Source organism: Crocodylus siamensis, chromosome 2 (assembly GCF_052110815.1).
Source record: "Crocodylus siamensis isolate JL-2025a chromosome 2, ASM5211081v1, whole genome shotgun sequence".
In the NCBI taxonomy this organism is placed as follows: domain Eukaryota; kingdom Metazoa; phylum Chordata; order Crocodylia; family Crocodylidae; genus Crocodylus; species Crocodylus siamensis.
In genome coordinates this window covers 79220098-79237206 of record NC_143396.1, presented here as the reverse complement: position 1 = coordinate 79237206, position 17109 = coordinate 79220098, and the positions used below count along the sequence as shown (strand labels likewise).

At 42.6% G+C, this 17109-nt stretch overlaps 1 long non-coding RNA gene across 1 annotated transcript; it reads left to right on the top strand.

Annotated features, from left to right (window-relative positions):
* Positions 1 to 60: 60 nt before the first annotated feature.
* LOC149870431 (uncharacterized) lies at positions 61 to 4438 on the top strand. The gene is made up of 3 exons (XR_016440447.1): positions 61 to 199; positions 767 to 826; positions 3439 to 4438. It is a non-coding gene; the product is annotated as an uncharacterized LOC149870431 (long non-coding RNA).
* Positions 4439 to 17109: the final 12671 nt, after the last annotated feature.

Here is a 17109-nt window from a genome sequence, read left to right as displayed (position 1 = left end):
ATGCTAATTTCTCATTCCTTGACTGGTACCTACTAATTTTTTTTTTTTAAATGTAGCTTTGTGTCCAATACAGAAACATGATTCAATAGATCTGCTCCTTGTGGCTGCTGTTAAAGAGAGTTAGGAACTTAAAAAGATGGACCAGAGAGACAGCAGATCTGATCCAGTATGGGCATGGCATTTCCTGTGCCTAACAATGGTAAGTATTAAGGCAGATGCGGGATATTCCATCCCCTATGTTAGGTCTTACTTATGTCCAACAGTGAGGATTTCAGCATCCATTTCTCTCCCAAGTATTTATTTTATAAAAATATGTAATTCATGGAATACAGCTCCATGGATTCATGAAATATATCAGGGAGAAGCAGCAATAGCGGAAAGCTCTTAGCTTCTGATCCGAGCTGGGTCTTTCTGGCACAGGGTCTGAAAAGGTTGCTAAACGTTGGCCTAGAAAGCCTCTCTCACTCTTGGGTCCTTTTGACCCAAGCCATCTTGAATCACTTTCTTTATGATGGCAGTTTCAGGCAGGAGGAAAGGATTTGAAGCTTTGTTGTTACGGCACTGTCTGGAAGATGTAGGTTTTAATCCTCAGGCTGAGAATGGAATTCAGTCTGCATCTCCCATATCCTGGGCCAGTGTCATAGTCACTAAGCACACCTCTGGTCATATTTTAAAAGTAACCAGAAATTGCATTTTGAGAGGAACCTAGTCCTGTAGCTGTACTTTATACTGTTCTGAGAATGCTAACCAGATTTGATTTCTACAGGCGGGATCAACAGAAGAACAGTCAGTTTCTGGATACCACCCAGTCAGGCTTAGGCTCAAGGTAAGCTAGGGTTCAGGATGTTCCTAGTCTAAAAACGCAACTCTTGACATGCACCAAAGAGAAGTTTAGATGTCTTGAGAATTCAAGATCAGAAAGAGAGATGCTTAAGAGCACAGGTACCTATTTTGGGGGGAGGGGGTAGGGTATGCAGGATCCTCAATATTTGATTTAGGTGCTTTAGATGCTTAACTCCTCCTTTGATTTGACCGATACTTTCTGTGCCTCACTCCTTCGTTTGGGAACTAGCACTACCTCATAGGGGTAAATTGAGTGTATATACATTAAGGAGTGTGAGGTGCTCAGTTACTACATCCTGAGTAACATCCAAATAATTTAAAATAGATTGAATGATCCTTCACTCCACCTCCAACTGAGATTTTTTTTGGTCAGCATGAGTCCGGAACAAATGTTAGTGCCATCTGTGTATTTACATCCAGCTGAAGTGTTCTCATCTCTGCCACCCCAGTTTGCGAAGGGCATGGAATTTATTATTGATAACAGTCAGAAGAGGAGTAACAATGTTTTAAGTTTAGATTATGCCCCTGAGCCTATTGATGGCAGACAAATTAGTTTTCCACATTACAATGGATTAACTGTTAGGTTTTGTGACAAGGAAGACTAAGTCACTAAACATTTCTAAAGTATTACCAAAAGTAAATTTACAAGCTAGCAAGAAATTGTGAATTTAATAGTCTGATTATGTAGAGTAAAATTAAGGAAGGAAGAGCCCCATTATTTATCCTGGTTTAGAATCCATAATTTGTAAAATATTCTTATAGCAAAGTTTGAAGTTCCTATGTACTCAGTCTTGCTATGCACAGATATACTGAAAGTTTTAAAAGTTATCAGTATAATAGATTCCAGTGAAAAGAGTTCTTATTCTCATTTCTAAAGGTATTGAAACAGGACTAATAGAAGAGTACTAAAGCATCTGAAAGCTAATTTGACTAAGCATATTCTTTACATACTCAGCAACAATATGATTTCACTGCAGCACCCTGGCAGATTTGAAATATATGCCAAGAAGGGGAGAAGAACACACACCCTTAGTGATTGCAAAGGTTATGTTTCAAGAATTGTGGTTTAATAACTTTGGATGTCAACTAGTATCTAGTACTATGTTACAATTAAACCTTCCATTCAGAGTCTTTCAGACAGGACTTTCAAGTGAGGAAGGTGAATCAAACCCTCATATAATACAGTACTGAATTTGGTAGGTGGTGGCAGGAACAGGGATTTGAAACCCAAATGATCAATTTTCATACACTTTTATTTCCTAATTGAAACCTAGAGGAGGGTATGATTTTAATTCACAACATTTCCTCTGAACTTTTCCTTAAACTTGGAAGTAGCATCAAGCCGTGGGACTCTCTGACAGAGCCTAAACAAAGTTACATTTCTAGAAAATCCTGTAGTGCTGGATGTTCTTCAGGATCCACATTTAAAAGGGTATTCTCCAGTGTGGAGTGGACTCTCAGTAAGAGGTACTACAACCTGGGCTGCATTTCCTCTTGCACAAATTCACTGGGGCTGATAATAATTTCTCTGTCTTCCTTTCTCCAGTCACAGTGGACTAGAGGGAACAGCGCTACATCGGCTTCAAGCCACCTCATTCCATGTGTTAAGCAACACAACCACTAAATAGCACATTAGTCTAGAGCAGTGGTCTCCAAACTTTTTTAATCACGCACCCCTATTAGTAAAAAATTTTCAATCACGCACCCCCAATATATGTATATTTATATAAATATACATCTAAATAGAAGTTCTAATATTTTCTTCCCACACCCCAATGGATCATCTTGTGTGCACCCCACTTTGGAGACCACTGGTCTAGAGGATCTGGCCCTCCATGATTGCCAAACAGAGCTCCAGGTATCCCTAGAAGTTGCATGTCCCAGTATAATATTAGATGCTATTTATGTGCATATCTATTCAAAAGAATGAGGTATCTTGGTTCCCCTCCCCTACCTTTTTTTTGACCACAAGAGGGTGCCATTTAAATTCATGTAAGAATGAATTTTGGCAAGTTAGAAAAAATTTAACGGGGAAGATTGGTGTCTTCTTAGATCATTCAATACATTTCCCTAGTAGGCATACAGAAATTCCTATTGCCTTTAATCCAAATAAGCCATTTAATCATTTTAAAATGTTAATAATAACAGTTTGATATTAAAATCTATTCAGATTAAAATACTTGTTTAGTCTAATGGAATTTTCTGGTCAAGTGCCATTGTACTGTTAGAACTAGGATTTTGTCTTTACATATTTTCACACAAACATGAAATAAATACATGTAGCAGAGTCTCTTTTTAGCACAGATCTGCTTTGAAGGATCCACAGGCCACCAGAACCTGCACTACTAAAGTTATTTCCTGAAAAGATCTTAAATCTTTACAGAGCCATTTCACATTTTCAGGGTTAGAGGAGATCTCTTATTTCAACTCCCTAAGGGTCAAATACCAAGGTAAGGAACTAGGGACATGCAGATGTTCACTTTCAGAGGCTAAATTTATCCTCAGAAGACTCCAAGTGAACAGTGCTGCAGTGGAACTGCGAAGATGTACAGTGCTTCTGCTGAGTCACCACATCATTGCTTCTTGCCTTGACAGGTCATTTTGGAACTCTGCCCAGCTGCTTCTGCACTGTAAAATCTGGCTGAATGAAAGAAAAAAAATGCAGTGGGAGGAGAAATCATGTCATCATGACATTCTGGAAGAAAAGAACTAAGAATGCTGCGGGACATCTGCCCTTTCAAAAGCCTCAGGAGTCTCTCAAGCTGACACATTTCAGATTGGCTTAATATTTAAAAGAGATGCACTGAAAGACATAAGGGAGGTTTGAGAAAAGAGTGGCCTTTACTGTACATGTGGAGATAAAAAAAAAAAAATCCCCACATTTATGTACACTGATTACTATACATTTAGCAAGTCCTGTAATTACTATACACCGAGTATATCATTTGAGAGCAATTTACTTACCGCTCAAATGTGCTCATATATTTATTACAGGACCTTAAATTCTTATCCAGAAGGATCTACTCCGTCATTTAGATCCAGATGCTAGAGCAAAACCACTGAAATTGGAATGTGGTTTAGAGTCCCATTTTTTATTTATTTATTTTTAAGATTAGGGTTACTATTTTAAAGTTGATAAAAGGACACATTTAGTTACAAATTCACTCCCAAGCCAAAACTTTCCCTGTGATCTGTTCTAAACACAAAAATATACAGTTTTGATTATAGCACACGAGTGTCTCCAAAGAGTCTACTCCCCATATTTTCTTTGCTCTTCATTTAGATGACCTTTTACTCCTGTAGGTTTTGAGCAAAGGCCTAACTACCAGGTTCTGCGCTCTGGGTGGCAATGGCAGCTGGGGGTGGCCATGTTTAGCAGTTGTTCTCGCCCTTCCCTTCTGGTCATCCACCCTTTACTACACTACTACTTTGTGGGGAGGTTGCTGGGAGAGAAAGAGTTACAAATACCTGCAATTCTTATCACAACACCGTGCATAGGTCTAATGTAAACAGAATGTTTGCTTGAATATGAAGTAGGTAAAGACTGCACGAGTAGATTTAACATGAAGGATGTGTATGTGTAAGATTCTACCTCTGGGAAAACATGCTTTTTCTTCTTGTGCACCCATCTGTTTCAGATGGAAGCTAGGGTATAGCTATATCAGATTAAAAATAAAAAAAACTTCCAGAGTTGCATATAGGTCTCACTCAGTTTTATTTCCAGTAGGATATTATTAATCTTGTGCTAAAACTGCCAAGCACAGTTCCTTGCTTATATGTGTATGCTGTACTTTCTTCCTCCTTAGTCTAAACCTTTCTGTCACTGCAGAACCAAAAGGATTTTTACAACCACAGAGAAGTGAGCGGAACCATACAGAGTAACACAAGTGGATACAACTAGCAGAAATGGATGAAAGGAACAATTCAGTCCAAACAGTAAAAGAAAAAAAGGTGACCCCAACAGTAACATCTTGGATGGTTGAATTGCTTCCCAGCAGAAGTGTTAAACATCCCCTCACCTTGGGGTTTTGAAAAGTGGGATTGGTCAAGCCACATGATGTATGTGCACACAACACAGACAGGTCTCAGACATGAGTGCGGTTCAGGGAACTGACTTGAACAGTTAAGATAATCAGTGTCTGGATTATGGAATTCTGCTTCCTATTTTAACATTGTTACCACTAATAGGCTGTTCTATATTCAGCCTGTCATATATTGCATTTCCCAGATTTCTTTAATAGCACATTCACCTCAATAACTACTACAGTTTGTACCAGATTATCACCACCATACATAGGACAGGTACAATAGGCACAACCGTCCAAGTTCCCCTATTGTTATTTTACAGGCGTCACAGCTTTTTTTGGGGAAGGACTAGCACTAGAGTACAGTGATACATCATTTGATGCTCACCAATACATCAGACTTTGTTGACACTGCCAGTTAAAAAGTGAAGCATTTGTCAGCTAGGAATCCAACTGAAAAAAAGGAATACTGACTCATTTCATATCTGTTGGTGGGCAATACTTTTCAATCATTCCCCACCTCAGCTAGACCAAAAATCAGTGAGTTAGAGGAAGAAAATTGAATAGGTCTGTGGTCTACTTGGGTAACTAAACGGAATGGGAATTGTTCTTATACTGCAACACCAATTCCCTAATCCAACTAGTGCTCTAGGGTTTCTTTGGCTGTAAGTCAGCTCCTGGAAGTACATAATCCACTTGTATATTTAAATATCCCACAAGGCAGTAGTTTATATTTTCAGGTAAACCACTCACACTAATAATTACCACAGTACTCATTGTTTGAAAGACCCACTAAATCCCAACAGATTTAGTGTATGGTTTAGTGCAAGCACTCCAATTACATTTAGCAGCCTCCATAAAAAAAATCCTTTCTAGGTTTGTTAGATGCCCCAGTGACTATGAAGTGAATTGAAAACAACACAACAGAAGTGCCAGGCTGGATTTAAATAGCTTTTATCAACAGCACTAAAATGTAATCTTCACTTTGCCCCTCTGTTCATGCGTGAAGCATTTCCATCATACCAGCTTTGAAGTGTCTACTACAAGTTGTTTCAAGTAGAAGAATTATCACTCACAATTGGCCTAGCCCTACTCTCACATAAATGAGGAGAAGTTTTGACATGGATTTCAATGAGAGCAAAATTAGGCTAATGCATTAGAGAGTCTTACCCTTTGAAACTGGGGTGAAAGACATGCTGAATTACTTGAATTACCTAAAAGACAAACTTGCCTCAAATGACCTTAGTAAGTCAGTCTTCCAAGTAAAGCAATGTAAACATGAAACTGTTAGAAACATAGTACTTGTTTGTAACCTTCAATACTGATTTTAAAAATGGTAACACCCGAAATAGAAACTTATCCACACTACAAACATATACCAGACAGCAGCACCTTTATACACACACACCACATAAACTACCTCCTGAATTGGAAAAAATGTAGCCACAAGCAAATGGCATTCAAGTGTGCTGCAAATGGGCAAACTAATTGATATGCAGTTAGCACAGCCACTTGGCATAACCCAGACACAATCTCTTTCACAGTACCACTTTCTTAGCAGAGAAAAGAAAAATATACAATGACTCTTGCCACAGGCAGCTTTCACCCCGCATCCCAATTCTCTTCTATTCCACAAAGATCCCCTTTCCAAGACAGGGCTCAAAAAAGATTAATTCTCCTGTAAGGGTAAAAATTCCAAAGGGAACATCTTTTCAGCACCAACTTAAAATCCTTACCATTCTGTTGTGGAAGTCAGTTAAAACTGAAAAGCCTTCCCAATCCCAAGCTGGGAAAACTCAGCAAAACCTCTTCTTGCCACTTGTCAAACCACATCTAACCTAGCCATATTATCCTACTTTCCCAAATATTCCCTTTTTAGTTTGGTTTATGGGAGTCAGCTGAGGCTATTAGGATAAGAAATTCCAGGTGCATCCACTCCCTGGTTATTTAACTCTTTTAGATCTGATCCCACACTCCAGCAGCTATGTCAGGAAAACATAGTTTTGGATTTACGTGAGATGATGTAGGCCAAGGGTTTCCCAGTATCCAGATTAACTGCGTACCTTGTTACAGGTTTTCCTCACATTTCCTATCCTTCACTTAAATTCCTCTTTCCTTTTCACTTTCTACTCTTTCACACTGTCTGCAGAGGAAACGGAGGAAACCTAACTGCTTCTGCAGATATTTCTTCAATTATGGCCAGAAGTCCAGGCTTGTACCTTCCTAAACTAGAGACTTAGTGTAGGAATAATAGACATGGGAAATCTATCACAGTTTGACAGCTGACTAGTCCGAACTTCTTGACTAAAGAGAGGCAATACCGGCCTAAGAGAAATAGCACATGATTCTATAATTCTGACTACTTCTATCTAATATGGCTGTAACTAGCTATGAGGAATTAATTAGGGAAAATGAAATGAGAGTCATTGAAGAACAGCAAACATGGGTAAGACAGAAGTCATAGGAATCCAGCTATTGAACTGTACATGCTGAATGCTTTTATACACACATCCCACTACACAAACAGGCAATAGGCCTCAAGAGAGTAATCTCATATATTTCTAAAATATTCTCATTTTCCATTTGGGATGCACAAGCACTGAATCTCAGATCCTCAGAGGCACTTAGATGTTCGTCCACCTCTTAAAGTGTTTTAGTTCATCATACTGATAACCTATATACCACAGCATAACAGGTGCTTAACTCCAGAGGTGCCTCAGTTTCCAGCATAGCCAATAATCCTGCTCAGAGCCCTAGCTCATGGCAAAATCCCCAAAACCCTGAAACAGGATTCTCAAACTGGACAGGGGAACACATTTTGTCTGCAAGGCCTGATTCTGCAAGGTACAGAATGCCTTCCACAAGGTAGTGACAACCTGAAATTCAATAGAAACCTTTAAGGACCAGCCAGACGCTTGTGTGAACTATGTGGTATTAGTGACACTCAAAGTACCAGCAATACACTGCACGTGAATCACATTGAAAATAATATGTAAACACTCACTGCATACTTAAAATGCATAGGAAAATTCTGTGTGTGTCCAGGCTTAAAATGTTTACTATTTTGTCAAACTAAATAGCACTCACAGAAATCAAAATTTGGCCCAAATCCTTTCTTTTATCTTGCAAACTTGCAATAGATAACAAATAATTCCCTTTGTGGAAACTTAGTCCTTGGCTTAAGTGAAATCAGGACTAAACAAAGTTTTATAATTTAGTGAACAGTAGCACAATGTTCCCTAAGTACTAAACCTAAGTATTTTAGGTATTTACTTAGGAGGAAGAGAGTTGTCTAGGCACTGGATTCTGTAATAATCTTTGCGTTTATTAAAGACATTCATGCATGAAGAAGAGCTAAACAAACACCTTTTATTTTAGAGCATTGGACAACTCTCTGCAATCTCTTTGTCTCAAACTAACATTATGATAAGAAGATACCTCCCAATTTCTATATCTTTTACATTAGGGAGCAGCCCAAGTTAAGGTTAACAAAAAATTGTTTTTCAGATATATAGGGAGTAAAAGGAAGGCCCAGGGTGGAATAGGACCACTACTGAATGGGCAGAAGCAATTGGTGACAGACAGGAAGGACAAGGCTGAACTCCTTGATGAGTTCTTTGCCTCAGTCTTCCTAAATGAGGGGCAAGACAAGTCTCACATGGTAGAGAGGCCACAGCTGGGCAGTGTTGACCCTGAGATGTTGCAGAGTCACTTGGAAGGACTGGATGTGTTTAAGTTGGCAGGCCCGGATGAGCTCCATCCAAGGGTACTGAAGGCACTGGCCGATATCATTGCACAGCCACTGGCAAGAATATTTAAGCACTCATGGCGCACGGGACAGGTCCCAGAGGACTGGAAAAGGGCCAGTGTGGTCTCTATTTTCAAGAAAGGGAGGAAGGAGGATCCAGGCAACTATAGGCCAGTCAGTCTCATGTCCATCCTTGGCAAAGTCTTTGAAAAGATTATTAAGGCTCAATAATGTGAGAGCTCAGCAGGAAAAATTATGCTGAGGGGAAATCAGCATGGGTTCGTAGTGGGTAGATCATGCCTGACTAATCTAGTCTCTTTTTATGACCAGGTTACAAAACACCTTGACACAGGAGTAGGGGTTGATATCATTTACTTAGGCTTCAGGAAGGCCTTCGATACGGTATCCCACCCCATACTGGTGAACAAGCTGTGACTTGGATGATTACACAGTTTGGTGGGTCGCAAATTGGCTAGAGGGTCATACCCAGAGAGTGGTAGTGGATGGGTCAGTATTGGTATCGACCTGGAAGGGAGTGGGTAGTGGGGTCCCACAGGGCTCGGTCCTTGGACCGATACTCTTCAATGTCTTCATCAGTGACTTGGATGAGGGAGTGAAGCGTACTCTGTCCAAGTTTGCAGATGATACAAAACTGTGGGGAGAAGTGGACACACAGGAGGGCAGGGAACAACTACAAGCAGACCCGGGCAGGTTGGACAAATGGACAGAAAACAATAGAATGCAATTTAACAAGGAGAAATGCAAAGTGCTGCACATAGGGAGGAAAAATGTCCAGCACACCTACTGCCTAGGAATTGACCTGCTCAGTAGCACGGATGCAGAAAAGGATCTTGGACTCCTAATGGACTCCAAGATGAACATGAGTTGTCAGTGTGACAAAGTCATCAGAAAAGCTAACTGCACTTTATCATGCACCAGCAGATGCATGACAAACAGAACGAAGGAGGTGATACTTCCCCTCTATCGGGCGCTGGTCAGACTGCAGTTGGAATACTGCATACAGTTTTGGGCACCACACTTCAAGAGGGATATGGATAATCTGGAGAGGGTTCAGAGTAGGGCCACTCGTATGATTAAGGGCTTGCAGGCCAAGCCCTATGAGGAGAGACTAAGGCACCTGGACCTCTTCAGCTTCTGCAAGAGAAGGTTGAGAGGCGACTTTGTGGCTGCCTATAAATTCATCATGGGGGCACAGACGGGAATTGGTGAGGCTCTGCTCACCAAGTCGTCCTTGGAGGTCAGAAGAAATAATGGCCATAAACTAGCAGAGAGCAGATTTAGACTGGACATTAGGAGGAACTTCTTCACAGTTAGAGTGGCCAAGGTCTGGAATGGGCTCCCAAGGGAGGTGGTGTTCTTCCCTACCCTGGGGGTCTTCAAGAGGAGGTTGGATGGGCATCTGGCTAGTCATCTGAACCCAGCACTTTCCTGTCTATGCAGGGGGTCGGACTTGATCTATTGAGGTCCCTTCCGACCCTAGCATCTATGAATCTATGAATCTCTAAATTATAATTTTATCACTAGAGAATCCAACTGGAGGTGCCTGCCTGCACCTGAGTCAGGAAGCTAAACTCTGGTGAAGCCAAATAACTTAACTGTGTGCCTACAGCAGTGACTTTTCAGAGGGTGCCATTTTCTGTCATTCAAATTCTGTGATTCTTTGCCCCCCCCCAACACTGCAGTGTTATAAACAAGACAATAACTGCCATAATTATTGGATAAAACAGAGTATACATTAACATAGATAATGTAGATAACAAAAATGGTAATAGGGCTATCCAATTTCCAACCAAATTTCTCAACATTTTGTCACTAAGCAGTTTACCTCTTCGCAGGCTCACACTTAAGGTTGGAAGACGTGTGATTGTGTCACAAAAATCTGAAGCCAAAAATTAACTTAATCAATGGCATGAGACTTACTGTAAAAAAGACTTTATAACAACACTATAGACTCAGAAATAACAGAAGAGGCTAGTAGGCAATGTGTTCTCCTCCACCCCCCAGTAGTCACATTATGCCTATCAGACACAGCCAGAGGCATAGCACACTCCTTCAGTGCCTGGGACAGGGCAGGATGGGGGACGGTATGCTGACCACTGGAGACTAAGGGAGAGTGATAGAAAGGGGAGGGGGAGCAATCTTGTGTGTCCCTGTTGTGATTTCTTAGTTGGTCTAATAAAAGGTATCATCACTGAACTAAGAGTTCTGGGCTAGGGACAGACAATCCACATAAACCAGTTTAAGTGATCAGAAACTGGTTTAAAGCTGTAACAGAACAGATGTTCAGTGCACATAAGCTTGTTTGAAAATTGCTGAAACTGGTTTGAGATAAACGTGGTTGAATGTGGTATCAGATTTAATTGATTTGGCTCAAACCAATTTATGCAATGTCTCTCCCAGACCCCTTGCTGGTTTAAGATAAATCAGACTCCCCCAGCATCCCGGCATGCTTTCTGGGCTGGGCAGGGCTCTCTGCTCCTCAGCAAGATTGGCTGCTCCCCTCTGCTCCCTGGCTGCAGCTCCAGAGACTTGCAGGCTGCTCCCTCCTCCCCTTCACCACTCCCTGCTAAGCAGGAATTCCCCTTTGCCTTGTGAATAGGTGTCAGTGTATTAGCTAGCAGACCACATGCTGGCTACTGTCTGTGCTGAATCAACAGGTATCTGGTAATGTTCCTCTGTTGTTTTCTTAATGGGGTGATATACACTGTTATCAATTCCCTGCTAGGCTAACCAGAGCATCCTGGCCACACCCCTCCTCAGCTCAGTGCAGTGGAAGGAAGGGAGGGCTGCTTTAGCACCCCCCAGCTTCTAGCTTGAGCCACTGCAGGGATGTGCCTGCATTTCTGGGATGTCTGTCTGGTTACAAAATTGACTTAGCCCAGACAGGTTAGACTAACCTGCAAAGACTGAATCAATTCAGGCTCAGGCTTTTTGAATGTCTGTTCCTAGCCCTAGAGTTTTGCATTTCTTTTTGTTTCAGATCAACATGGCTACCAAATACACCCCTGACTCTTAATGCACTTAAGGCAGTTCTTACTGTTGCTGTAGCAATGTTAGCTTGAGCTGCAGCTGCTCCATGGTGCTAGCTTCCAGGGATCCACCCCTCACTCTATTCATTTCCTCCCAGATATACTACTGGCTGCAGGGCTGACCCGATTGTGGCAAAGACTCAGGATAGAGGTGTCATTGTACTCACCCCACTCACTCCCCCCCATCCCCCATACCCCCTCATAGTCAGCACTATGTGGTGCTTCTCTCATGCCCCTCTTCCAGTTACATTATGGGTCACAGCTCTAGCTTTTAAGATATGCAGGAGGCAATTTCCTGTCAGAGTACTATAACTGTTACAATGATTATCAGTAAAAGCCAAGTGTGATGGACTATGGTTTTTATTGCAGTATTTTGGCATTAACTGTGTTCACGTAGTTATAATTTTGTTTGCCCAATTTGCTTCATTATTGTACACACAGAGAATGTAGGGTTAAGTACTGGGGTGTTGGTTGTAGCTGTGTTGATATAAAGACATAGGTAGACGAGGTTTTTTTGGGGTAAATGTGATATCTTTTGTTAGACCAACTGAATAGTTGAAAAGATTGTTCTTTACAAGCTGGGATAAATACTGTACGTTCAGAATGAGACGTGATGGACCTTTATCATCAACAGGGTCTTGAACGGTTTTGTTGACTTATGTAAGAGGCAAGACTTTCTTATGGTGTTATCTTTTATTGGATAAATTATGTAGTTGGCATAAAGTTAGATAATCTTTTGAATGAAAGACATTCTTTGTCAAGTTGAGAAATCAAGCTAAGAAGTGTCAAGAGGAGATAAAAATGACAGAGAGAGAGAGGAGGTTGGGTGTGTGGGGGAGCAGGCTGTCAGCTCCTGGCTTAAAGAGTTTAGGGACTGAGAAAAGTGGAGGAGCTTTAGGGAGTTGGAAAGAGAATAGCTGAGTATTTTTCAGGGTGCCCAGGTCTGTGCAGGCTGGATTAAGGAGAGAGGGATTGTTTAACCCCTTTGGAGGTGGAAGAGAACTTTTTACTGGGTGTCCTTTGCTTTTACTGAAGAGACTGTGCTGTTTGGCACTTTGGGTTGCACTTGGTCCCTGCAACAGGAGGTGAAGCCCTTCTCTTAGGAGCAGAACTGCATTCTAGCTCCTTGAGTCTGGGCCATAGAGAATGAGGGAAAACGAGGGACTGAAAGTATGTGACATTAGTGTGTCAAGTGAAAATCAGGCAGAGATCTGCTTCACATAGGCCATGTTCACACAAGCATTGACGTTTGTTTTCCCTTGGACAAGTAGCAGTGGCACACCTTGTTCTGCTGCTACTTTTTCCTTGGGATACACCTGCACCATGCACCCTGTGGCTTGCAGCAGGGGTAGGGGAGGTTGGGGTCAGCAACTGTGCTTTCCCCAGCAGCCTTACCTGGGGTTTTGGGGGCCTTGGGGAGCTGCAGCCACAGCACTTCTGCACCTGGGAGCCTGGCTGGCAGCTGGAGTATGACTCTGGCCGGCCAGGCTCCTGTTTTGGGTGGGCTCCTGTTTTGGGTGGCATGTGCAGTTGCCACATGCACAGCCTTGCAATTTTCAGTGTGTTGTTTTTTTTTTTTACCCTATGATCTCCAGGGGTCAACCCCCGCACCCTCCCATGCTTGAAGGTAGCAGCATTGAGAATGCCTGTATGTGCAGTGTGTGGTGCCACAGATGGTCTGTGGTGCGACACACCACACGTCTGCGCTTGTCTGGATGCAGCTATGAAGTCTTATAGAGGACTGGCGCCTAGCACTGTCTATGAGTTTGTTTAAGCATTCATAGGTGGCATACATACCTGTACTGTATGAGTAATGTTTTCAGGTGGCCACTTTTTATTCATTACCCATATTTGTTTCAAAATTGTTCATGTTTTTTGAATTGTGTGCAAATCTACATGTTATAAGTTTTAAAATGACATAAAACTTGTGGGGATATAGTAAGCACAAATACCTTAACATGTTCTTAGTTTATCTATTACTTAGCATGTTAGTTTATAGACTAGTGATTCTCAAGCAGGGTGCTGCAGCAATGTGGGATGCCTTGAACTCCTTTTAGGGGTGCTATAGGATGCCCCACAATATTAACACTCTGAGGTGTGTAAATATGATTCACAAGATAAACCCAGTAATTTAAAATAAGAATCAACAGTGCTGAAAAAAAATCTGACACTGTTGTGGTCTTTCTGAGTATTCTGAAATGGAAAAATTGCTGTATTATTTTTCCATAATAAAATAAATAAGTAAATACTAAATTTGGCATTTTCTAAGGGGTGCCTTGAACCTAACTAGGGACGCCTTAAAACATTTGCGAACAACTGATGCAGATATTCATACAGCTATGGTTCATAATAGTGAGCACATATTGTCCTCAATCCACAGGAGAATGTACATTCATTTTAATGGGAAGTAGTGCTGAAATCAGGGGGCAAGGTTTTTTGCAGTGATATCTTTTACTGGATCAACTATGTAATTGGGATTCAGTTAGCTAAGCTTCCAAATGCAAAACATTCTTTGTTAAGTCTCTGATCACAGGAATGTAAGCACCAGGAAGCCAGATTGGTGCAATAAAATATATTACCCTAAGAAATTCTTGCCCCTCGCATCATTTATGTAACATCAAGACTAGAACATCACTTTTACACTGTCCTAAAATCAAGGGGCATTATAGGATTCTGCACTTCCAATGGCTCTTTTGTTGCCAAGACACAAGCCCTACCAATCCCACGTGAATGCAAAGGCTTACATTTGTGAGAAAATAACTGAGAGGTGAAGTGGTTAAAGAGTAGAGTTTTTTTCCCCTCAGCATGGAACATAGGGATTTAACCACATGACTCCTATTAATGTTAATAGGAATTAAGCAGCTAAGTCTGTGTGGATCAGTTTGAGCATTAACCCCTTAGGTTCTTTTCTTACCTTCTGAGGCAACAGAAAAGGTGAGGTTTTTACTGCACATCAGTTAAGCAATTATTATGGAACTAGCCAATTGCCTGTCAAAAATGACGGGGGGGGAGGTGGGGGTGGCCAGGGACAGTGGCCTGCGTCTGGCCCTGCTCCCCCCCACCTTCGGGGCTGGGCCCATTCCCCCTCTCCCCCCCCTCAAAATTTGGGCCCAGGGTCAGGGCTGAGCTGGCCCTCCTCCATCTGCTGGGCCTGCCCCCCTGTCTGCTCCATCACGGCCACCTGCAGTATCGGGGGGCTGAGGTCAGAGGCATTGGCCTTGCTGTGGGGCGGGGCAGGGCCAGCACCGCTGGCCCATCCGCTCCGTCATTTGCCAGGGGCAGGGTGGAGACAGAGGCCTGGGGCCAGGCTTGCTCCCTCCACCACTTTGAGGCCAATGCCACTCCCCCCCATCCCCACCCGGGGAGCTGGTGGGGACAGAGCCCAGCGTCCGACCCTGCGCCCCTGCTCCCCTAATCTGGCTCCGCCCCTGCCAATTCAGGCCTGACCCTGTTCCCCCACCCCCACTGTCACTTCAGGCCTGACCCCTTTCCACCCCGGCAGTTTGGGTTTGGGGCTGCTTCCCCTGTCCTGCCTTTGCCATGGGGCTTGGCCTGGCCTGGTTCCCCCATCCTTCCTGCTGCTGTTGCAGGGCCCAGCACTCCCCCCCCATACCCTTCATTTTGGGGCCAGGCTTGCTCCTCCCATGCCCCCACCTCCCCACATCAGCCCGGGCCTGCTGCTTCCCCCATGTCAGGAGAGAGCAGCATGGGAGAGAGGCGAGATGAGGCCAGGAGTGCTGGCCTCAGCACCCTCTTATGTATTTGCTGCCTGCAAGGAGCAGAGGGAGGGCGAGACCAGTGCTGCTGGCTTTGCCTCCCTGCAGCATCCTGACTCCACTCCCCCTCCATGCTGCCGCTGCCACCTGCAAGGAGCAAGGGTGGGGGTGAGGCCTCTCCCCCGCTTCTGTCTGCTCTGTTGCCACCACCTCCAGGGAGCAGGGCGGGGGGGCCAGGCCAGCTGGGCGGGCCTCACTCCCCTTGCTCCGTCCCCTGTATCCCCACCATCATGGCTGCACTCCACCGTGCCACCACCTCCTGTCCGAATACTCATTTGCACTCTGATTGATTGTTTCCATCAGCCAGTCAGAATGCGAATAAAGCGTTATGGACAGACAGACTACGGCTTTTATAATATTAGGATGAACTGGTTTCTTCAATGGAAGCCCCTGATTATTCTAAGTTACAATGGGTAGTTTTAAATTTTTTGCTGCCTTCTGATTTTTCTTAGAAATTATTCTCTGAAAGAGGTTTTGTTTTTTGCTGTATGTGTCCACGTTGACTCCAGTGAGATGTAGCATAGCTGGACAAATAGTGTGTGCACTTAGTAGATAAATTAGTGCATTGTATTATCATCTGGATCTTCTTATAGACTACTATAATTAATTCTGTGCTACTTCTGCTCATTCCACTTATTTTTATCTCCACTTACTTGTATCTCTTTTGAATATTTTGTGAGTTGCTTCACAAGTGTATGGGAAAGTAGGCTTTATGAGAGTCTTAACTTATTCTAGGTTACCACATGAGGCAAATAAAATTGTAACCTTACTCAAGACAGTCAACAGTCTGAGTAGATAGATGAAGAAAAAAGCTGTAAGGAAAATTATACAAAAATAGTTTAGAAGTGAACTGTAATATGTCTTATGACTTTAAATGAGCAGCTCTAATTGGGGTCCATCCTGAGCAAAAAAGTTGTCATGGAAACCTCAATTGGATAATTAGTATCCAGTTAGAGTCATAAAGCCTGGAGACTGTGCAATCAGGCAGCCATTTAGGTTTAGCTTAGGAGGACTTGGGTTTTTTGTCTGTGAAGGAGTTCAGAATCGGTTGATTAAAAACAAGTTATTCTAGTGGGATATGATAATGAAATATAAATGCTATTTTTCCTTGTCTATCAAAGGCAATTGGCAGTGTAATACAGTAGATCATTCAGTGACAAAAAATTGCAGCTCTGTTCTACAGCTTTAAAGAGCAGCCAAAGCCTTGAGGTTACAAAAAGCCTTGTTCTGTGTCATACACCTCGGTCCAAGTTCTCTTCTCTTTTGCATCCTCCTGTGTTATGAAATGGTGGTTTTTATGCCTTATGTGATCCTTGTTATTTTGGTTATGCAAAGTTGTTGAAGTTTCAGATTCTGAACCTCACAAGCAAAGGTAGCATTACACATGTGGAGACCCTGGCAAAGGTCAAAGCATTAGCCCCTCCTTTCTCTTAGTCACACATTGGATGGCTTGTGCTAACTTAAACTAGGAGGGCCTGCACAATTATATTGGTTGGTCACATCCAAAACCAGCTTAGCTTACAAGTCTCCTTGGTATAATCTTTTAGTAGAGAGACATAGTTAGCTGTGTTAGTCTGAGGCAGAGGAGATTTCTTCCTTATAGACCAGGGGTAGGCAATTATTTTGGGCAGAGGGCCGCTTACTGAGTTTCAGGAAGCTTTGAGGGC